Here is a 14,534-nt window from a genome sequence, read left to right as displayed (position 1 = left end):
AACAACACCACCCCAGCGCCTACAAGAACTATCCAAAATTTACGGACCGATAATGCACCTACGTATAGGGGAGGTACCTACAATAGTAATATCCTCGGCCGAGGTGGCCAAGGATATTTTACGTACCCATGACACAAATTTTGCAAATAGGCCAGAATTGTTGGCTGGAAAAGTTATATATTATGGTTGTTCCGATATTGGGCTTGCGCCTTATGGCGAGTATTGGAGACAAGTTAGGAAGATTGCTACGGTTGAGTTGTTTACGGTTAAAAGGGTTCAATCGTTTCGAGTTATGAGGGAAGAGGAAGTCTGTAGGTTTGTTGTAGGTTTGTTGAGGGTATTGCTTTGGAGAGTAAGGTTGGTGGTTGTGTTAATCTTAGCGAACTGGCTTTCGGGCTTGTTTTCAATCTCACATCCAGGTATGTATAGCACTATAGATCCGGGTCCGTTTTTCTCGTTTTATATTTATTAAAGAGATGGTTTGGGTCCAACAATTATATTTATTTCTTATTACGGCCCCTCACTTGAATGCCCATTGGCTCGAAGAGTGGTTAGTGTACATGCTCTCCCATACCATGTGCTGAAAATGAAAATCCACTTCGTGAGTTATTGGAGAATGGAGGCTGTCACGATTTGAACACAGATACCACGATAGATGAACCATCTCAATCAGAACCGGTTATGGTTGAACTCCAACAGGGGCGGATGCAGGATTTTCCTTTAAGGGGGCACAATTTTTTTTCGTCGCGGCATTTGAAAATATAGTTGCGATAAACTCGGAAAAAAAACGATTACCGAGCAATGAATTTCACGGCGATTGTTAAAATCCTTGATGCAAATTAGTAAATTTTGAATGGATTTTCGAAAATAAAACATAATTAACGTAATTTAAAAAACAGCCTTATAGAGATATATTAGGGTACAAATTTAAATGGAAATCATCATTTAAAAATATGATATGAATATCCTTCATTTCTGGTTTATAACAATTTTTAATTTCTAATATAAACAAGAATGAGTGTTGACAAAGTGATTGTACTTTGAACCTATAACTAAGACGGTGGGGGTTCAAATCCCACCAAACACATAAATATTTAATTTTGTACTGTAGACAAAGAGAATTGAACACGAACGCCAAAATATAATTACTCGATCAGGCGCGACATTTAACAAATAATATGAATGTCAATATGTTTATGGTTAGACGGTATTACAATAAGTTATGGGACATAAACTAAGGAAAAAAAATTTCTTTCAAGAAGGAAATTATTGAGAAAAGGTAAAAATTTAGAAAAAAAAGAAAAAGAAAACGAGAAAGTATTACCACCTTGCCAAATTAACTATTTGGACAAATAATATGAATGTCAATATGTTTATGGTTAGACGGTATTACAATAACTTATGGGACATAAACTAATGAAAAAAATTTCAAGAAGGAAATTATTGAGAAAAGGTAAAAATTTAGAAAAAAAGAAAAAGAAAACAAGAAAGTATTACCATCTTGCCAAATACACTATTTTGGGAAAAAAAAATGCAATTGTAGGGCTTGATCCCAGGTTGTTTTGTTTGTGGATAATAGTTTCTACCAATGAGCCACCAAGGTTTGATGTAATTTTAACACACAAACAAATATATATCAGTTATTTCTCAAATTAATGGGGGTGAGGGTTCACCCCCATCACCCCCTATAAATCCGCCCCTGCGGACAACCTTGAAATTTATCCACCACTTTTACCGCTGTGCCATGTTTCTTTGTTGCTTTCATAGCCTATATTTAATACTCCCTCCACATTTTTTTGTTCACCCCATTTCTTTTTACACGCATATTAAGAAAAATTATTAAAGAATGAAAAATTAATAAAAGAGTTGTAAGTGGGGTGAAAAGAACGATTAAAGAATGAAAAAGTAATAAAAGAGATGTAAGTGGGGTGAAAAGAATGATCTATATAATAACATAAAAAGCCTAACTTGAGCATTATCTTGAAGACACGTGGCATCTCTACAAATTAATCTTTTATTTAGTAGTCATTTTTCCCAATTAAAAAACTTTTGACTATAGTGTATTTATGTACTTAATCTCTTCGTTAGCTCTTTAACTCCTAAACCTCACTACCGACCGACTCTTTGTCTTCATCACTAACTTTTCACTTCACTCCATTTAAACCCTTATTAACTATACATTCTTCCTAAGTAGGAGTAGATAGTATAGGGAAAACTGAAGAGGCACAAAACTATATCATAATTAAACATGAGTAAATGAAATCGTTGAGAGACGTTTCTTCTTGCAAGGCTAATGAAGGATCAAAGTTTAATTACCCTCACATAATGGTCACTTAACTGTTATGGAGTACTAATGTACTATAAAGGGTGGAGGTAGCTTGATAAGCCACAAAAGTGACGACGAAAAGGTTGAGTCACTAACTAAAAATGGTATGACAATCATATTAATTTTATCTATTTCTTTATATTGTTCTTATTGTAAATTATGTACTTTTATTTTTTATTTTTTTTGAGGGAGTAAATTATGTACTTTTCGTTTGCTTTATACGAGTATTAGTTTTTCATAAGTTCTACTACTAAATATAACAGGTGAGATATTCTTTATTCTTTAACATGACTATCTAACAAATGGTTTTTTGTTTTGTAGCAATTATTCTCGATCGTTGTGAATGCTCATGAACAACTCAATCGTCCATAACCTTATTATTATTGTTTTGTGTCACGTTTAAATGCAACTCAAGCGTCCAACATCTAATAGCATCTCTATTCGGACAATCCGGTAGTGGGAATGAAGCCTCATCCGTCCTCAACCTAGATGGTCCTTTTCGTACTTAGGGGTTTCGTGCTTAATTCACCATTTTAGTTCTCATTTGGTTATTTATTGTTTCAGTTATATTACAGAAGCATTTATATAATTATATATAAAATTTATTTCATGATTCTACTTTAGGACTCTGAGAAAAGGAAATGGCAATTTGTGGTCTATTGTTCATGGTTAACATAATTGGTATTGAATTGCTGTTATGCTGTACCTATTTAGCATAAATATTATGGCCGTTGCCTGTTAGTAATCACGTAATATTAGGCTGGCAAATCTTTAGTCTTTGGTGGTTTTGTAAATCAATTTGTGCTAACACTTAGTACCAGATCATATTATTAGTGTACAATCACAAGAGTATGGTTATGCACAGTCCAAACGTTGCAATTAGACATCATTATGGTATTACGATTGTTACTGCTGTATTAGTACTTTAATTGGAGTCCTATATCATATCAAAATTTGTGTTGGTGATAAAATTTGATCTTTTAAGTTTTAATGCCCATGGCGATCGAGGTTGTTACGTTCATATCTACATTGTATTAAAGATCAAATATATGGGATTGCGAGATTGAATTGCCGATCATAAGATAATATAAATAGTTCGAATAAATTATCGTTTATCAAAACTTTGCCTATTATAAGATAATATAAATAGTTCGAATATATTTTAGTCAAATGTATAGAATTGATCATTGCAATAGAGGAAGTATCATAAATGTTCTCGTGAATTTTCACGGGCAATTATACTAGTTAAAGAATGAAAAAGGTAGTCCAAATAAGGAAAGAAGAGAAATGAGGTGAAAATAGATAATTTGCCAAAAGGGGGAAATGGGGTGAAAATAGGAAAGTGGAGGGAGTACTTACTATAGATTTTCAGAATTTCATGGTGGGTACTTGTCCATCCGGGTCCCTCTAGATTCGCCCTTAAACTCCAACACTTATATTTGTTTCCTATTATAGGAGCACAAATTCTTGTTTGTGACGGCACATATCCGTCACTCTTGAGTGACGGATACCATTTTACCTCACAAAGTACCCACTTTTTCTCTCTCTGCAACACTATTTATGTGGTCCCCTTTCTCCACTAACCCATTTTGTTACCATTTTTACTCACAAAATATCCGCCACAAATGGTAACCCGTCACAAGGGAGATCAATGGTTATAGGAGACGGTCTCGGAAATTTATTTGGGTTATTATAGAATCCATTTTTGAAATAATAGTCAAAAATAAAATATTTGTCGCTTTGGGTCGGTTTTGAAAATATTTGTCAAAATGGTGTCCACGTAGGCTCGGGATTTCTGGACCTAAAACACGCCACTACCAATGGCGTGTTTATAATGAGTACGGAAAGAAACTTCATTAAAAAATGGACTAAAACAAACACGCCATTGGGAATGACGGGTTTCGGAGGGGAAACACGCCACCCCTAATGGCGTGTCTTATGTAATTTTTTTTTTTTGTTTTTTTTGTTTTTTAAGTTCAGTCGGTTGAGGGAAAAAATTGTTGTAAAGACACGCCACTACTAATGGCGTGTTTCCTTCACAAAACACGCCATTAGTAGTGGCGTGTTTCAGGTCTAGAAATCCCGAGCCTACGTGGACACCATTTTGACAAATATTTTCAAAACCGACCCAAAACGACAAATATTTTATTTTTGACCATTATTTCAAAAATGGACTCGTTATTATATGAGTCGAAATAAGCATACGTCTATCTTTCTAATAATGCGTTACTGATACCCGAAATTATTTTGTTACAAATCCGGGAGAAAAATGTTGGAAACTGACGGAATGAACCTGTCCTTTGTAACCAAAGTGGCTTGAGTGTAGTGGAGTGCGGGAGTGCTTCAAAGCGTTGCAATGGCAACGAATTGAGAGGTCCCGGGTTTGACTCCCTACACGGAAGTGCTGCGGTTACCTGTCATCCTAAATGATGTCTTACATGGCGCACGTGGTTTGCAGAGTATTGCATGTGCTCGGGGGAATTCAACGCCTAGTCACCAAAAAAAAAAAAGAACCTGTCCTTTGACGGTCCTCCTAAGAAGGACGTTTGCATGTTAGTTGTAAAATAAGTGGCGAATCCATGTTTCAAGGCTTAAGCAAGTGGGCATGGCCCATATGAATAGCGTGGTCTATTTGTCTCTTATTATTTCGCCCAATATATATTCCTACCACGGCGTTTCAAGGATTCTATGGGCGGGAGTGCGTAAAATTTTCTTACAACAAAAAAATCAAATTATACATAAAAAATATTATTTAATTTAGCAAAATGTATGGTGAGAAAACAAAAAAACATTAAAAAAATTGTTCAATGAAATGATTGAGCCCATGACCAGGGACGAAGCTCGGACCAAATTCCACCCCGGGCCGAAATTTTTTGTTACGTTAACTAAAAAATGGCTTTTACACGAAGGTTTTATGTAATAAAATATTACTCTCTGAGTCTCCGTAAATGTATTGAATTGGTTGATGATTCATTTGTCGAAATTTCACCATTTTTCCTCTCGAGAAACTCAGTTATTGTTGGAGTTTAGTTGGAGTTTTTATCCATTATAACTTTTAAAAAATATACTCCTTATATAACATTAAAGTTATGATGTAACATTTTATTTAATAAAAGAAGAAATCAAAAGTAATTGAAAGGGCAAAACTAAATTCACCCAAGTCCATAAAAATTACCCACCCACCATACTTCTAAATTCAATTAGACAAACTATTGCTCCCATTTCTATGTAGTAAGCCGGAAAAACTCCATCTTCAATTTTCTATCATCTGACAAATACAAAATCAATTATTTTTTATTTCTTCTTTCATTATTTACAATAAGGTAAGTAATCAATCTATGTTAATGAATTTTGGGATGAAAATAAAGATTCAACCGTTTAATTGAAAGTTTCAATCAACTCTAATTCAAAATTAATACTCCAAGTTTGCTAATCATAAGGAAAACAAGATAAATTAGATAAGAAATTACTTGTGATTGATCTCCAAATCCCGAAGTATCTACTTCCTATCAACGCAATGGAGACTCCTCGACTTTTTGTTTAATGGCTCTGTGTTTTATTTATTTTGTTTTTCAGTAGTACTTGTAATTTTTTTTACCATATATAACATAGAAAGTTTTTTTTTTTTTTTTAATTATGGTAATTATTCTGCAATTAATTTCTGTACAAATTTAGCTATGTTTCTATTTGTTACGGCAACAATGAATATGGAAAAGATTCAGAAAAGGTAGGACGTTTTTTTTTGTATTTTTAGTTTTTTTTTTTTTTTTTGTGTAGAAAATTTTCCGAAAACCTGCCCGGGCCATGGCCCGCATGGCCAGGCCTGTGATTGCTATCACTGAACATAATTAAGGTAAGAAAAACTATCACCGAACATAATTAAGGCCCGCATGGCCCGCTTCGTCTCTGCCCATGACCTTTTAAGGTAAGAAAAATTATCACTGAACACTAGATCAACATACATAATTAACATATGCTCCTTTATTGATTAAATTTGTATTTATTTTGGAGAAGGGATGCGGATGCATGTACTGCACCCCATTGGAATCGCCTGTGATTGCTACTATTTGTCATCATAGGCCACCCACAATTCATCTGTTTTGTGTGCTTGGCCGAAGTATCGGGCGACAATTGTCTTCCGAGCTCCGTTTGACGCCAATACCTTAGCGTTTAAGCTAGGCCCAAGGGAGTTCTTATTATATTATTCCCATGCAATTGACGCCAATACTTAGTAAGCTGGTTTAATTAACACGAGGTGTTACATAAGGCGTTTATCATTTTTGACCAATTAATATGTCAATTTTAGTGTTTGATAAATAACATAGTGAAATAACATATTTGGGGTCAATATGTTACCTTTGATGCTAGAAAATAAGCAATTCAAAATATGTTTGGTTGTCATATTACAATGTAAAAATTCTCATTTGTGAGGAGCAGTATCCATCACAAGCTTGTGATGGGTTGATGGTAGTTTTATATACCTCACAAGTGAACGATATTCGTCGCACTAACTGAGGGTCGAACCAGAAGGAGTAATTAAGGGTGATTAATAATCGTTTTAATTATAATTGTTTAGCTAAGTCGGATAAAGCTTTGAACGATTGTTTAACTGTTTAACTAAACCAAATGGCAAGTAATTTAAATTAACTAATGCAATTGCTCAGAACAATAACAAGCTAAATTGATGCGGTTTTACTCAATAAATTAAAGAGCTAAGGCATGACTAAACTACCAACATTCATAATTAACGTCTTAGTTCCGCCAATTAGTTATCTTGCGATAAATAAGCTAAGAGAAACGCCTCTAAGTCACCTAATGCTTCCTTTCTAGGTTCACACTTGGACACTAGTAACCCTGACCCACCTTCTTCTCGGGTTCGTAAGTTGGACTCTCATTTACGATATTCTAAGACCCGAGAACGCGCGCCATCCCCAAAGTATTCGAGTATTGCTAGGAGTCACTAAGCATACGATAAATTCTCGATTTTCCCAACCCTTTTCTCAAAGATGAAGTTCAAACTTGTAGGGATTTTTAGTATGGACCACAGACACAATAATAAAGATAAGAATCGAAAAAATAACAAGGACACAATATTTACGAGGTTCACCAACTTGGCTACGTCCTCACTATAGTCGCATTAGAAATTTTACTTATCACTCAATATGAGGAAACAAATTACATAGTTTTCTCCTTCTTTTATAGCTAAATGTCAAGCTATAACTTCCATGTAACTTTACTATATTCATTACCTTGATCAATGTAGAAGTAAGTTTTAGTGAGTTAGAAACTCCTTCTCATTATGTCTCAATTAAAAACATTTAACTCTATAATGAAGGGACTTAATTCTAACAATCTCCCACCTCCCGACAATTATGGAGGTAACACCAACTTTACTTTTCACCTAATGCGACCATGTCTTTGCTCATGCTAAATGCAAGAGCTCAGCCAAGGTACTACTCATCCTTGACCATTTACCATTCAACTTTATTCCCAAAGACAACCATACTTGTTGGGCTTCACTCATCGTTTTCCGTGGCGTGCACTCCCACCTAAACGAAACACCCTTTCTTGCCTTATTAGAACTTCTTGAATTTTCACACACATTTAAGCGTGTCAGTTTCACCTTGTGCGTTCTCGGACCACCTTCCGCCTTCAAGCCACCGACTTTACTTCCACGGTACTTAGTGTAAGGCCCACTATGCATAGTTTTCGGATCCCGCAACAAGTCTCTTGAAACAATTTTATTCTTCATCCCTCCCGCAGTTACACTACTCATGTCACTACACCCTGCAGTGGTGTACAAAGTTCCACTCTTAGTCCCACGAGCTACAACAATAGCTTCCTTGACTATTTTCTAGGAACGACTTTGCTCAAAGACAACCTTGTAGCCTGCTTCATCGAGCTTTCAAACAAATATCAATTTCTTTTTCAAGTTCGGGATGAACATGACATCTGTTAGCTCCCACCTACCCCCAGTTGGGGTACGTATCTCAACATCACATTTTCCCATAATCGGCACCGCTTTACCATTTGCCAAGTAAGCAGTACCACACCTTCCACCAATAAATTTATGAAAGGAATTTTTAACCGGAGAAGCGTGAAATGATACACCAGAGTCTAATACCCAAGACTCAATCAGATCTTCGACACTCACTGCCAAAAGATCACCTTCATCCTCCACACCTAGCGCTTGTCTATCCAATTTTCCCCAACATTCCTTTTCCATGGAATCCGGCTTCGTGCCTTCCAAAAGGAACATATAGATTCTTTAAATACAAATAATCCATTATTTGCATTTTCCATAAACAAAATCTTTCCCATCGAATTTATCGAACAAAATTTTGCCTCATTCCATTATTGTGAAATTTTAGTGGATCGCTCTTCCAGTCTTCCCTCACCCGTCCAACCGGGCTCTGATACTAGTTTTTAGGGATTTTTGGTATGTACCACAGACACAATAATAAAGATAAGAATCGAAAAAATAACAAGGACACAATATTTACGAGGTTCACCAACTTGGCTACGTCCTCACTATAGTCGCATTAGGAAATTTATTGATCACTCAATATGAGGATACCAATTACATAGTTTTCTCCTTCTTTTATAGCTAAATGTCAAACTATAACTAATCCCTTTATTAAACCTCAACTAATCCTCTCAACAACTAATTTAAATGAAAGTAATTAGTAGGTTAATTACTCATGTTAGGGTCTAATTACATCTTATTTAATTGACTACTCATTAATCATGATTGTTAGACTCATGGAAGTGATAAAGTTTAGACCTTTGATATTAAACATGGTAAAGTTTGGATTTTTACTAATTGACATACAATTATCAAATTAAAAGTGATCGAAAACTAATAGAACCAAGATTCAACAACAACTAGTAAGGTTAAAGGAAGAACCTTTAGAAACAAGCTAACTTAAATATTTAAACTTTGAGTTAACTAAAATATAAACAAATCAACAAGAAAGTAAAGATAGAAGAAACAATACCAACTAGAAGAACAATGAACAAGGAAGAACAAAGATGAAATAGAAATGCTTGAACTTGATAATAGATGAAGAATTAAATCACAAATCACAAAAGAAAGTTGTGTTTCTCTCTCTAAAATGATATAATATGAATATAGATAGATAAAATTTCCGAGGTTTATGCTTATATAGTAGGTTACAAAACAAGTAAAACGAATAAAACAAAGTCGTATAGAAGGCGTGGAAATCTGCAGTTGAGATGGGGAATGCACGACCAGAATCGCACGGCATGGCCTTCCCTGAATGAGATGCTTACACCCCACTTCAGCAATGCACGATGGTAACAACCCGATTTCTTTTTCCTTGAATGAGATGCACACTTTGCTCTCAAGATCCACGCTAGACTCCGTTTTCATTTATTTTGGGTCTGCATCCCTTCTTTTGTTGGGTCATGGGTCATGTGGTTGGCTTGTCACTACTACAGATACATGCTATAACAACGGGTAAAAACCGTTGTAAAAAAAAAAAGCGGACGTTGTTAAAGCGGCCGTTGTAGAAGGTATTTACAACGGTTTGGTTATTTAATGAAACCGTTGTCGAAAGTATTCACCACGGTTAAAAGCCGTTGTTGTTGGGTGTTCTCCGTTGTGGAAAGTGTTTCAAAAATTTGGAGGGAATAATATAACAACGGTTGTCATATGTATAACCGTTGTTGTAACTTTTCCTCCAAAATTGTGAAGTCTTTTGACAACGGGTTTATGCTACATACCCGTTGTTGAAATTGTTAGTAACAACGGTTCTTAGTTTAAAACCCGTTGTTGTAACTTTACCTCCAAAATTGTGAAGACTTTTAACAATGGTTCTTCGTTTAAAACCTGTTGTTGAATATTATGCGCGGTATTTGTGAAAGTCATTCACAACGGTGTTCTTTTTATTAACCGTTGTGAAAGGTCTTCACAACGGTTTTTTTTAGTAACCGTTTTTATTACGAACTCCTAATATTTTGAAAAATTAAATTTGTTTCATGCCATTCAAAAACCTGCATATATCAAAGAAAGAACATATACCAAGACCCAAAGATAAATCACGGTGGGTTCATCGAACTCAATAGATTCAATTCAACCACAACAAAGATCATCATATATATATATATATATATATATATATATATATATATATATATATATATATATATATATATATATATATATATACTTACAAGGAGTTGAATTTACATGAACTAATCATTCCCTAACTTCAACAAAAAATTTACTAATAAGTTGATCTAAACTCGAGTATCACGCATTTCTATTTTCTAAGACGTATTTGCCCAACATGTCCCTTACCTCGTCTATATCTATACTTGAGTACTGCTCAACTGTTGTGACGAGTTGATTACATATTGCGGAAAAAACAAAGAGAAGACATTATTGTAACAACATCAATTCTCGCATAGCAACATCATGATATATATAGCGAGCAAAGCAAGACAACATTAGCTCTAATTTAAAAAAAAAGTAATAAACACATTATTAAATTACTAACCTTTCTCGGAATAATGATATATCTTCGCCTAATAATCTCCAACATGAACCGACAAACGTAGTATCCACATTGTATGCTATATGGCTGGCGAGGGGCCTATTATTACATAAAAACAAACAGACGAGAGAAGGCTCACATCAGAATCTTGAACTTTAGGTATTGTATTAGTATTAAACACATATTTTTGCACTTAATGTATTGTATTTGAGCACGTACCCCTGTTATCGTAATAAAATCGGGGCCAACATCGAATCTTTCGTGGGTTGATCCCGCTCGTTTGCTCTTCTCTTCTCAAAGGCCCTTTTTTTTTTAAAATAAAAAAGGAGGCGTAAAACTCATTTTTTAGGGGCAAAAATGAGCTTTTTCTATAAATAAAAATTGAAACTTAATGTTATTATAAATAAATCAGTATTATAAACTTACTTTCTAATCAAGCGCTTAAAAGTCTCGCTTGGTTGATGATGTATAGAGTCCAACCAGAAAACTTTATTCCTTGTCGGCATGATGGCTGCTAGCACCCAATGAGTCCTACATCAAGAGACATCATCATTATTAACAAGTACATATATTAGTTATGAAAATGCAATTGTAGGGGGGAAACGTAATATTAATTTGTTTATTACCCTTTTTCATTATAAGCGCCAAAAATCAGCTTCTTGATTGTCGCCAATTCTTTGAGCAATATAATCTACCCGTTCTTGAACGAGAAACCGGAATAAATAAAGATAAAACATAGGGGCACAGGAATCCGTATTGATCAGATGGAATATTCTTCTCGGGGATCACTCTCAATTTCAATATCCTACATTATTACGGTATTAATTCAGGTATTTAAAACACTATCTAGTAGTCAGAATATTAGAATATGAAATTATTTATTAAGAAACTTACTTCATCCAAACAAATAGGTGTTGGACATCAATCGGTCTAGGCGGCACCTAAATGGCTAGCATATCCCATGATAGAAGTGCTTGGCGCTCAACCCCTAGAATATCCTCCTCGAACGGAATAACTATCAATTGCTCGGTGGCTATGCGACGGCCAGCCTCCTCATGCAGTTTCCTCATCGTCACCGTTCTTACTTTTTGCATGTAATCCTTCCCAGAATATTGTGAGTCGTTTAAACTCCTAACTTCTTTCAGGTCCGGGAAAGAATGAGTCTTTGATTTTGTGCTACTACCACCAGCCTACGCATGTAGTAGATAATTAAAATAATACAAAATCCAAAGGTAACATATCCTAGTTGGAGTAATAAAAATAAAAGCGTACTTAATTAAATACCTCGTCAACCTGCTCTTTCAATGATGAGGTAGTAGTAGCAGGTAAGACTGGGGACTTAGGCTTATCAGTCTTTTTTGTCCCCTACACAAAATTACCATGCTTTTTATGAATACAGACAAAATATAAATAAAGGGAGCGATGTTTTTAAAAAAATGGAGAAGTTAATTAAATATCTCATCAAGTTGTTGTCTCGACGAGGTCGTTGACATGTCTGTGGACTTAGGCTTATCCGCCAAAGCCGGCTTTTTTGTTCCCTACAAAAAAAAATAACATATAAATTTAACATATAAAAACATTCAACAATTAAAAATTTAACATATATATAAAGGTATTTCTTCTAACCCCAATGCTTTCCCATTCTTTGAGGCGGAGACGGCCGAGCCAAGTAGATGTGAGTTTCAGGCCATTGGATGAAACTTCCAACCGCATCTCCCAGAATGGTAATGTCGTCACGAACTGGGACATGCAGTTGAAAGTTTTCATGGCCTAGAAAGACTGTAGTTATCTCTACTTTGGTATGATTCGGCAAAATTTTTTCGCCATGAACTACAGTTTCCGCTGCTGCAGATTTGGTGTGCATTTCTACGAGACCCCGGCCAACACGCACATGTGGCTTTTCGGTTTTAGGGTCGCAAGAATAATCGGCCTCTTGTTTACGGCCTGAAGAATATACACATACATTATTATATCCCAAAATTTAATAGAATTCATATAAATTTAACTAATTAAACACTTCATGCATACCTTATCGAAAACAGGAACCGACTTGAAGGGGATGTATCTTTGTTTTCCATCACCGTCTTCTCAAGTTGCATCTCCTTTTCGGACCCATTATTTACCTAATAAAATTAACCAATGGCACGATGTCAGAAGTTATAGCATTAGAGTGGGGGGAACACACCCTTGATCTTACCCAAAAAAAAAAAAGAAAAGAAAAATAAGGAAGTATTAGGTACCGATCGCTTTAGTTGTTACAACTTGAAGCATTATTAGGTACCGATCTTTCTGAATCTCGTTGACCGATACTTCCTTCTCATGTATTGCCAAGGTAGTAGCGGCCTCTTGACCAATCTATTGTACCTTATTATTACCCCCTTTAGAAATGACATCCTCCATCATCTTCACTTCTTCTTCGGAAAGCTTGCCTCCAGCATTCAGCTTTAGTAGTACGGATGCCATTAACTGAAGCTGCGTGCCAAGAATGTAATGTGTCAGCAATTTTTATCCCAACAATAACATGTGAATTGAACTTAAATGAAAATAATAGAATAAATGTTAACATGTCAGCCTTATCAGACTTAGTCTTCCTTTTCTTCTTTATCGGGACAGTTGTCCCATAATATTTCGTTACTCCAACTTGTAACGGGACGCCCCTCAAACGACCTGGATGTTCGGGTCGGCTGATCGCTCTAGCAAGAACGTCATTACGACCACTGGGAGTGAATTTCCCTTCTTCTACCTCTTTCAATACGTTGTCCTATAATATATTAAATAAACTTCAAATTATATTTGTGACTAAAATAATAAAGTTAGTAATGAACTCGTCTTAATAAAATAATGCTTACTATGTTGGCCAACACTTCCTCATCATATTTGTCACGCGACCGGGATCCTTTAGGCGTGTGCCCTTCTTTATAAGTTACATGCCGATCCACCTCTTTCACTCCCTTTGCCACCTACACATTAACATGGTAACATTTATACACGTAAATGTGTATCAATGCAAGTCCAAGTGTGATTAAAAAAATAAAGTCTCACAGGGGAATAATGCATGCTACTTACGAGGTTCTCTTCTATCTTTTCAGAATCGCCTCGAGAACCATACCATTTCCCCTTCTTGCATGAAGTGTTAGCACGATTTCTTCTGCTAACGGCCTTCAAATAATTATATAAAAGCGCAAGTAGATGAGATAATAAAAAGATTATATAAAGGACTCATTAATTAAAAAAATGATAGGTAAATCGTTAAAAGGCGAGGATATTTAACCTGAAACTTCTCGTAGTTCTCATCTTTTGAAAAGATCCCATTGTTCTGATCTGATGGTGGGACACTTGTTTTCCGGTGGGCTCTTACGCATCTCCCCGTTGCCTTGTCCACATACAACCAATCCCTAGCAACGTCACACCTCCACCGCTGTGGACATCCGCCGCCTTATGCATTAAATACTTATCATGGCTTTCATCGGGTATAATAAAGCCTTCCTTTACACGAGCCAAGTATAACTCCGCCAATTTTGGATTCAAAGTTCTAACATCATCTTAATAGATAGGCACAAACTGTCTTGTGCAAGTACCAATCCAACTGGAGAAATAACCCGCATTTGGACCAGTAGGGAAACCCATCTCACTCCATGTTATTTCCAACGGCTGTTTAGCGGCTATAGCTGCAAGGACTTTCTGGCACT

This window comes from Silene latifolia, chromosome 8 (genome assembly GCF_048544455.1).
Source record: "Silene latifolia isolate original U9 population chromosome 8, ASM4854445v1, whole genome shotgun sequence".
Lineage (NCBI taxonomy): Eukaryota > Viridiplantae > Streptophyta > Magnoliopsida > Caryophyllales > Caryophyllaceae > Silene > Silene latifolia.
Note: the sequence above shows the minus strand (reverse complement) of the source record.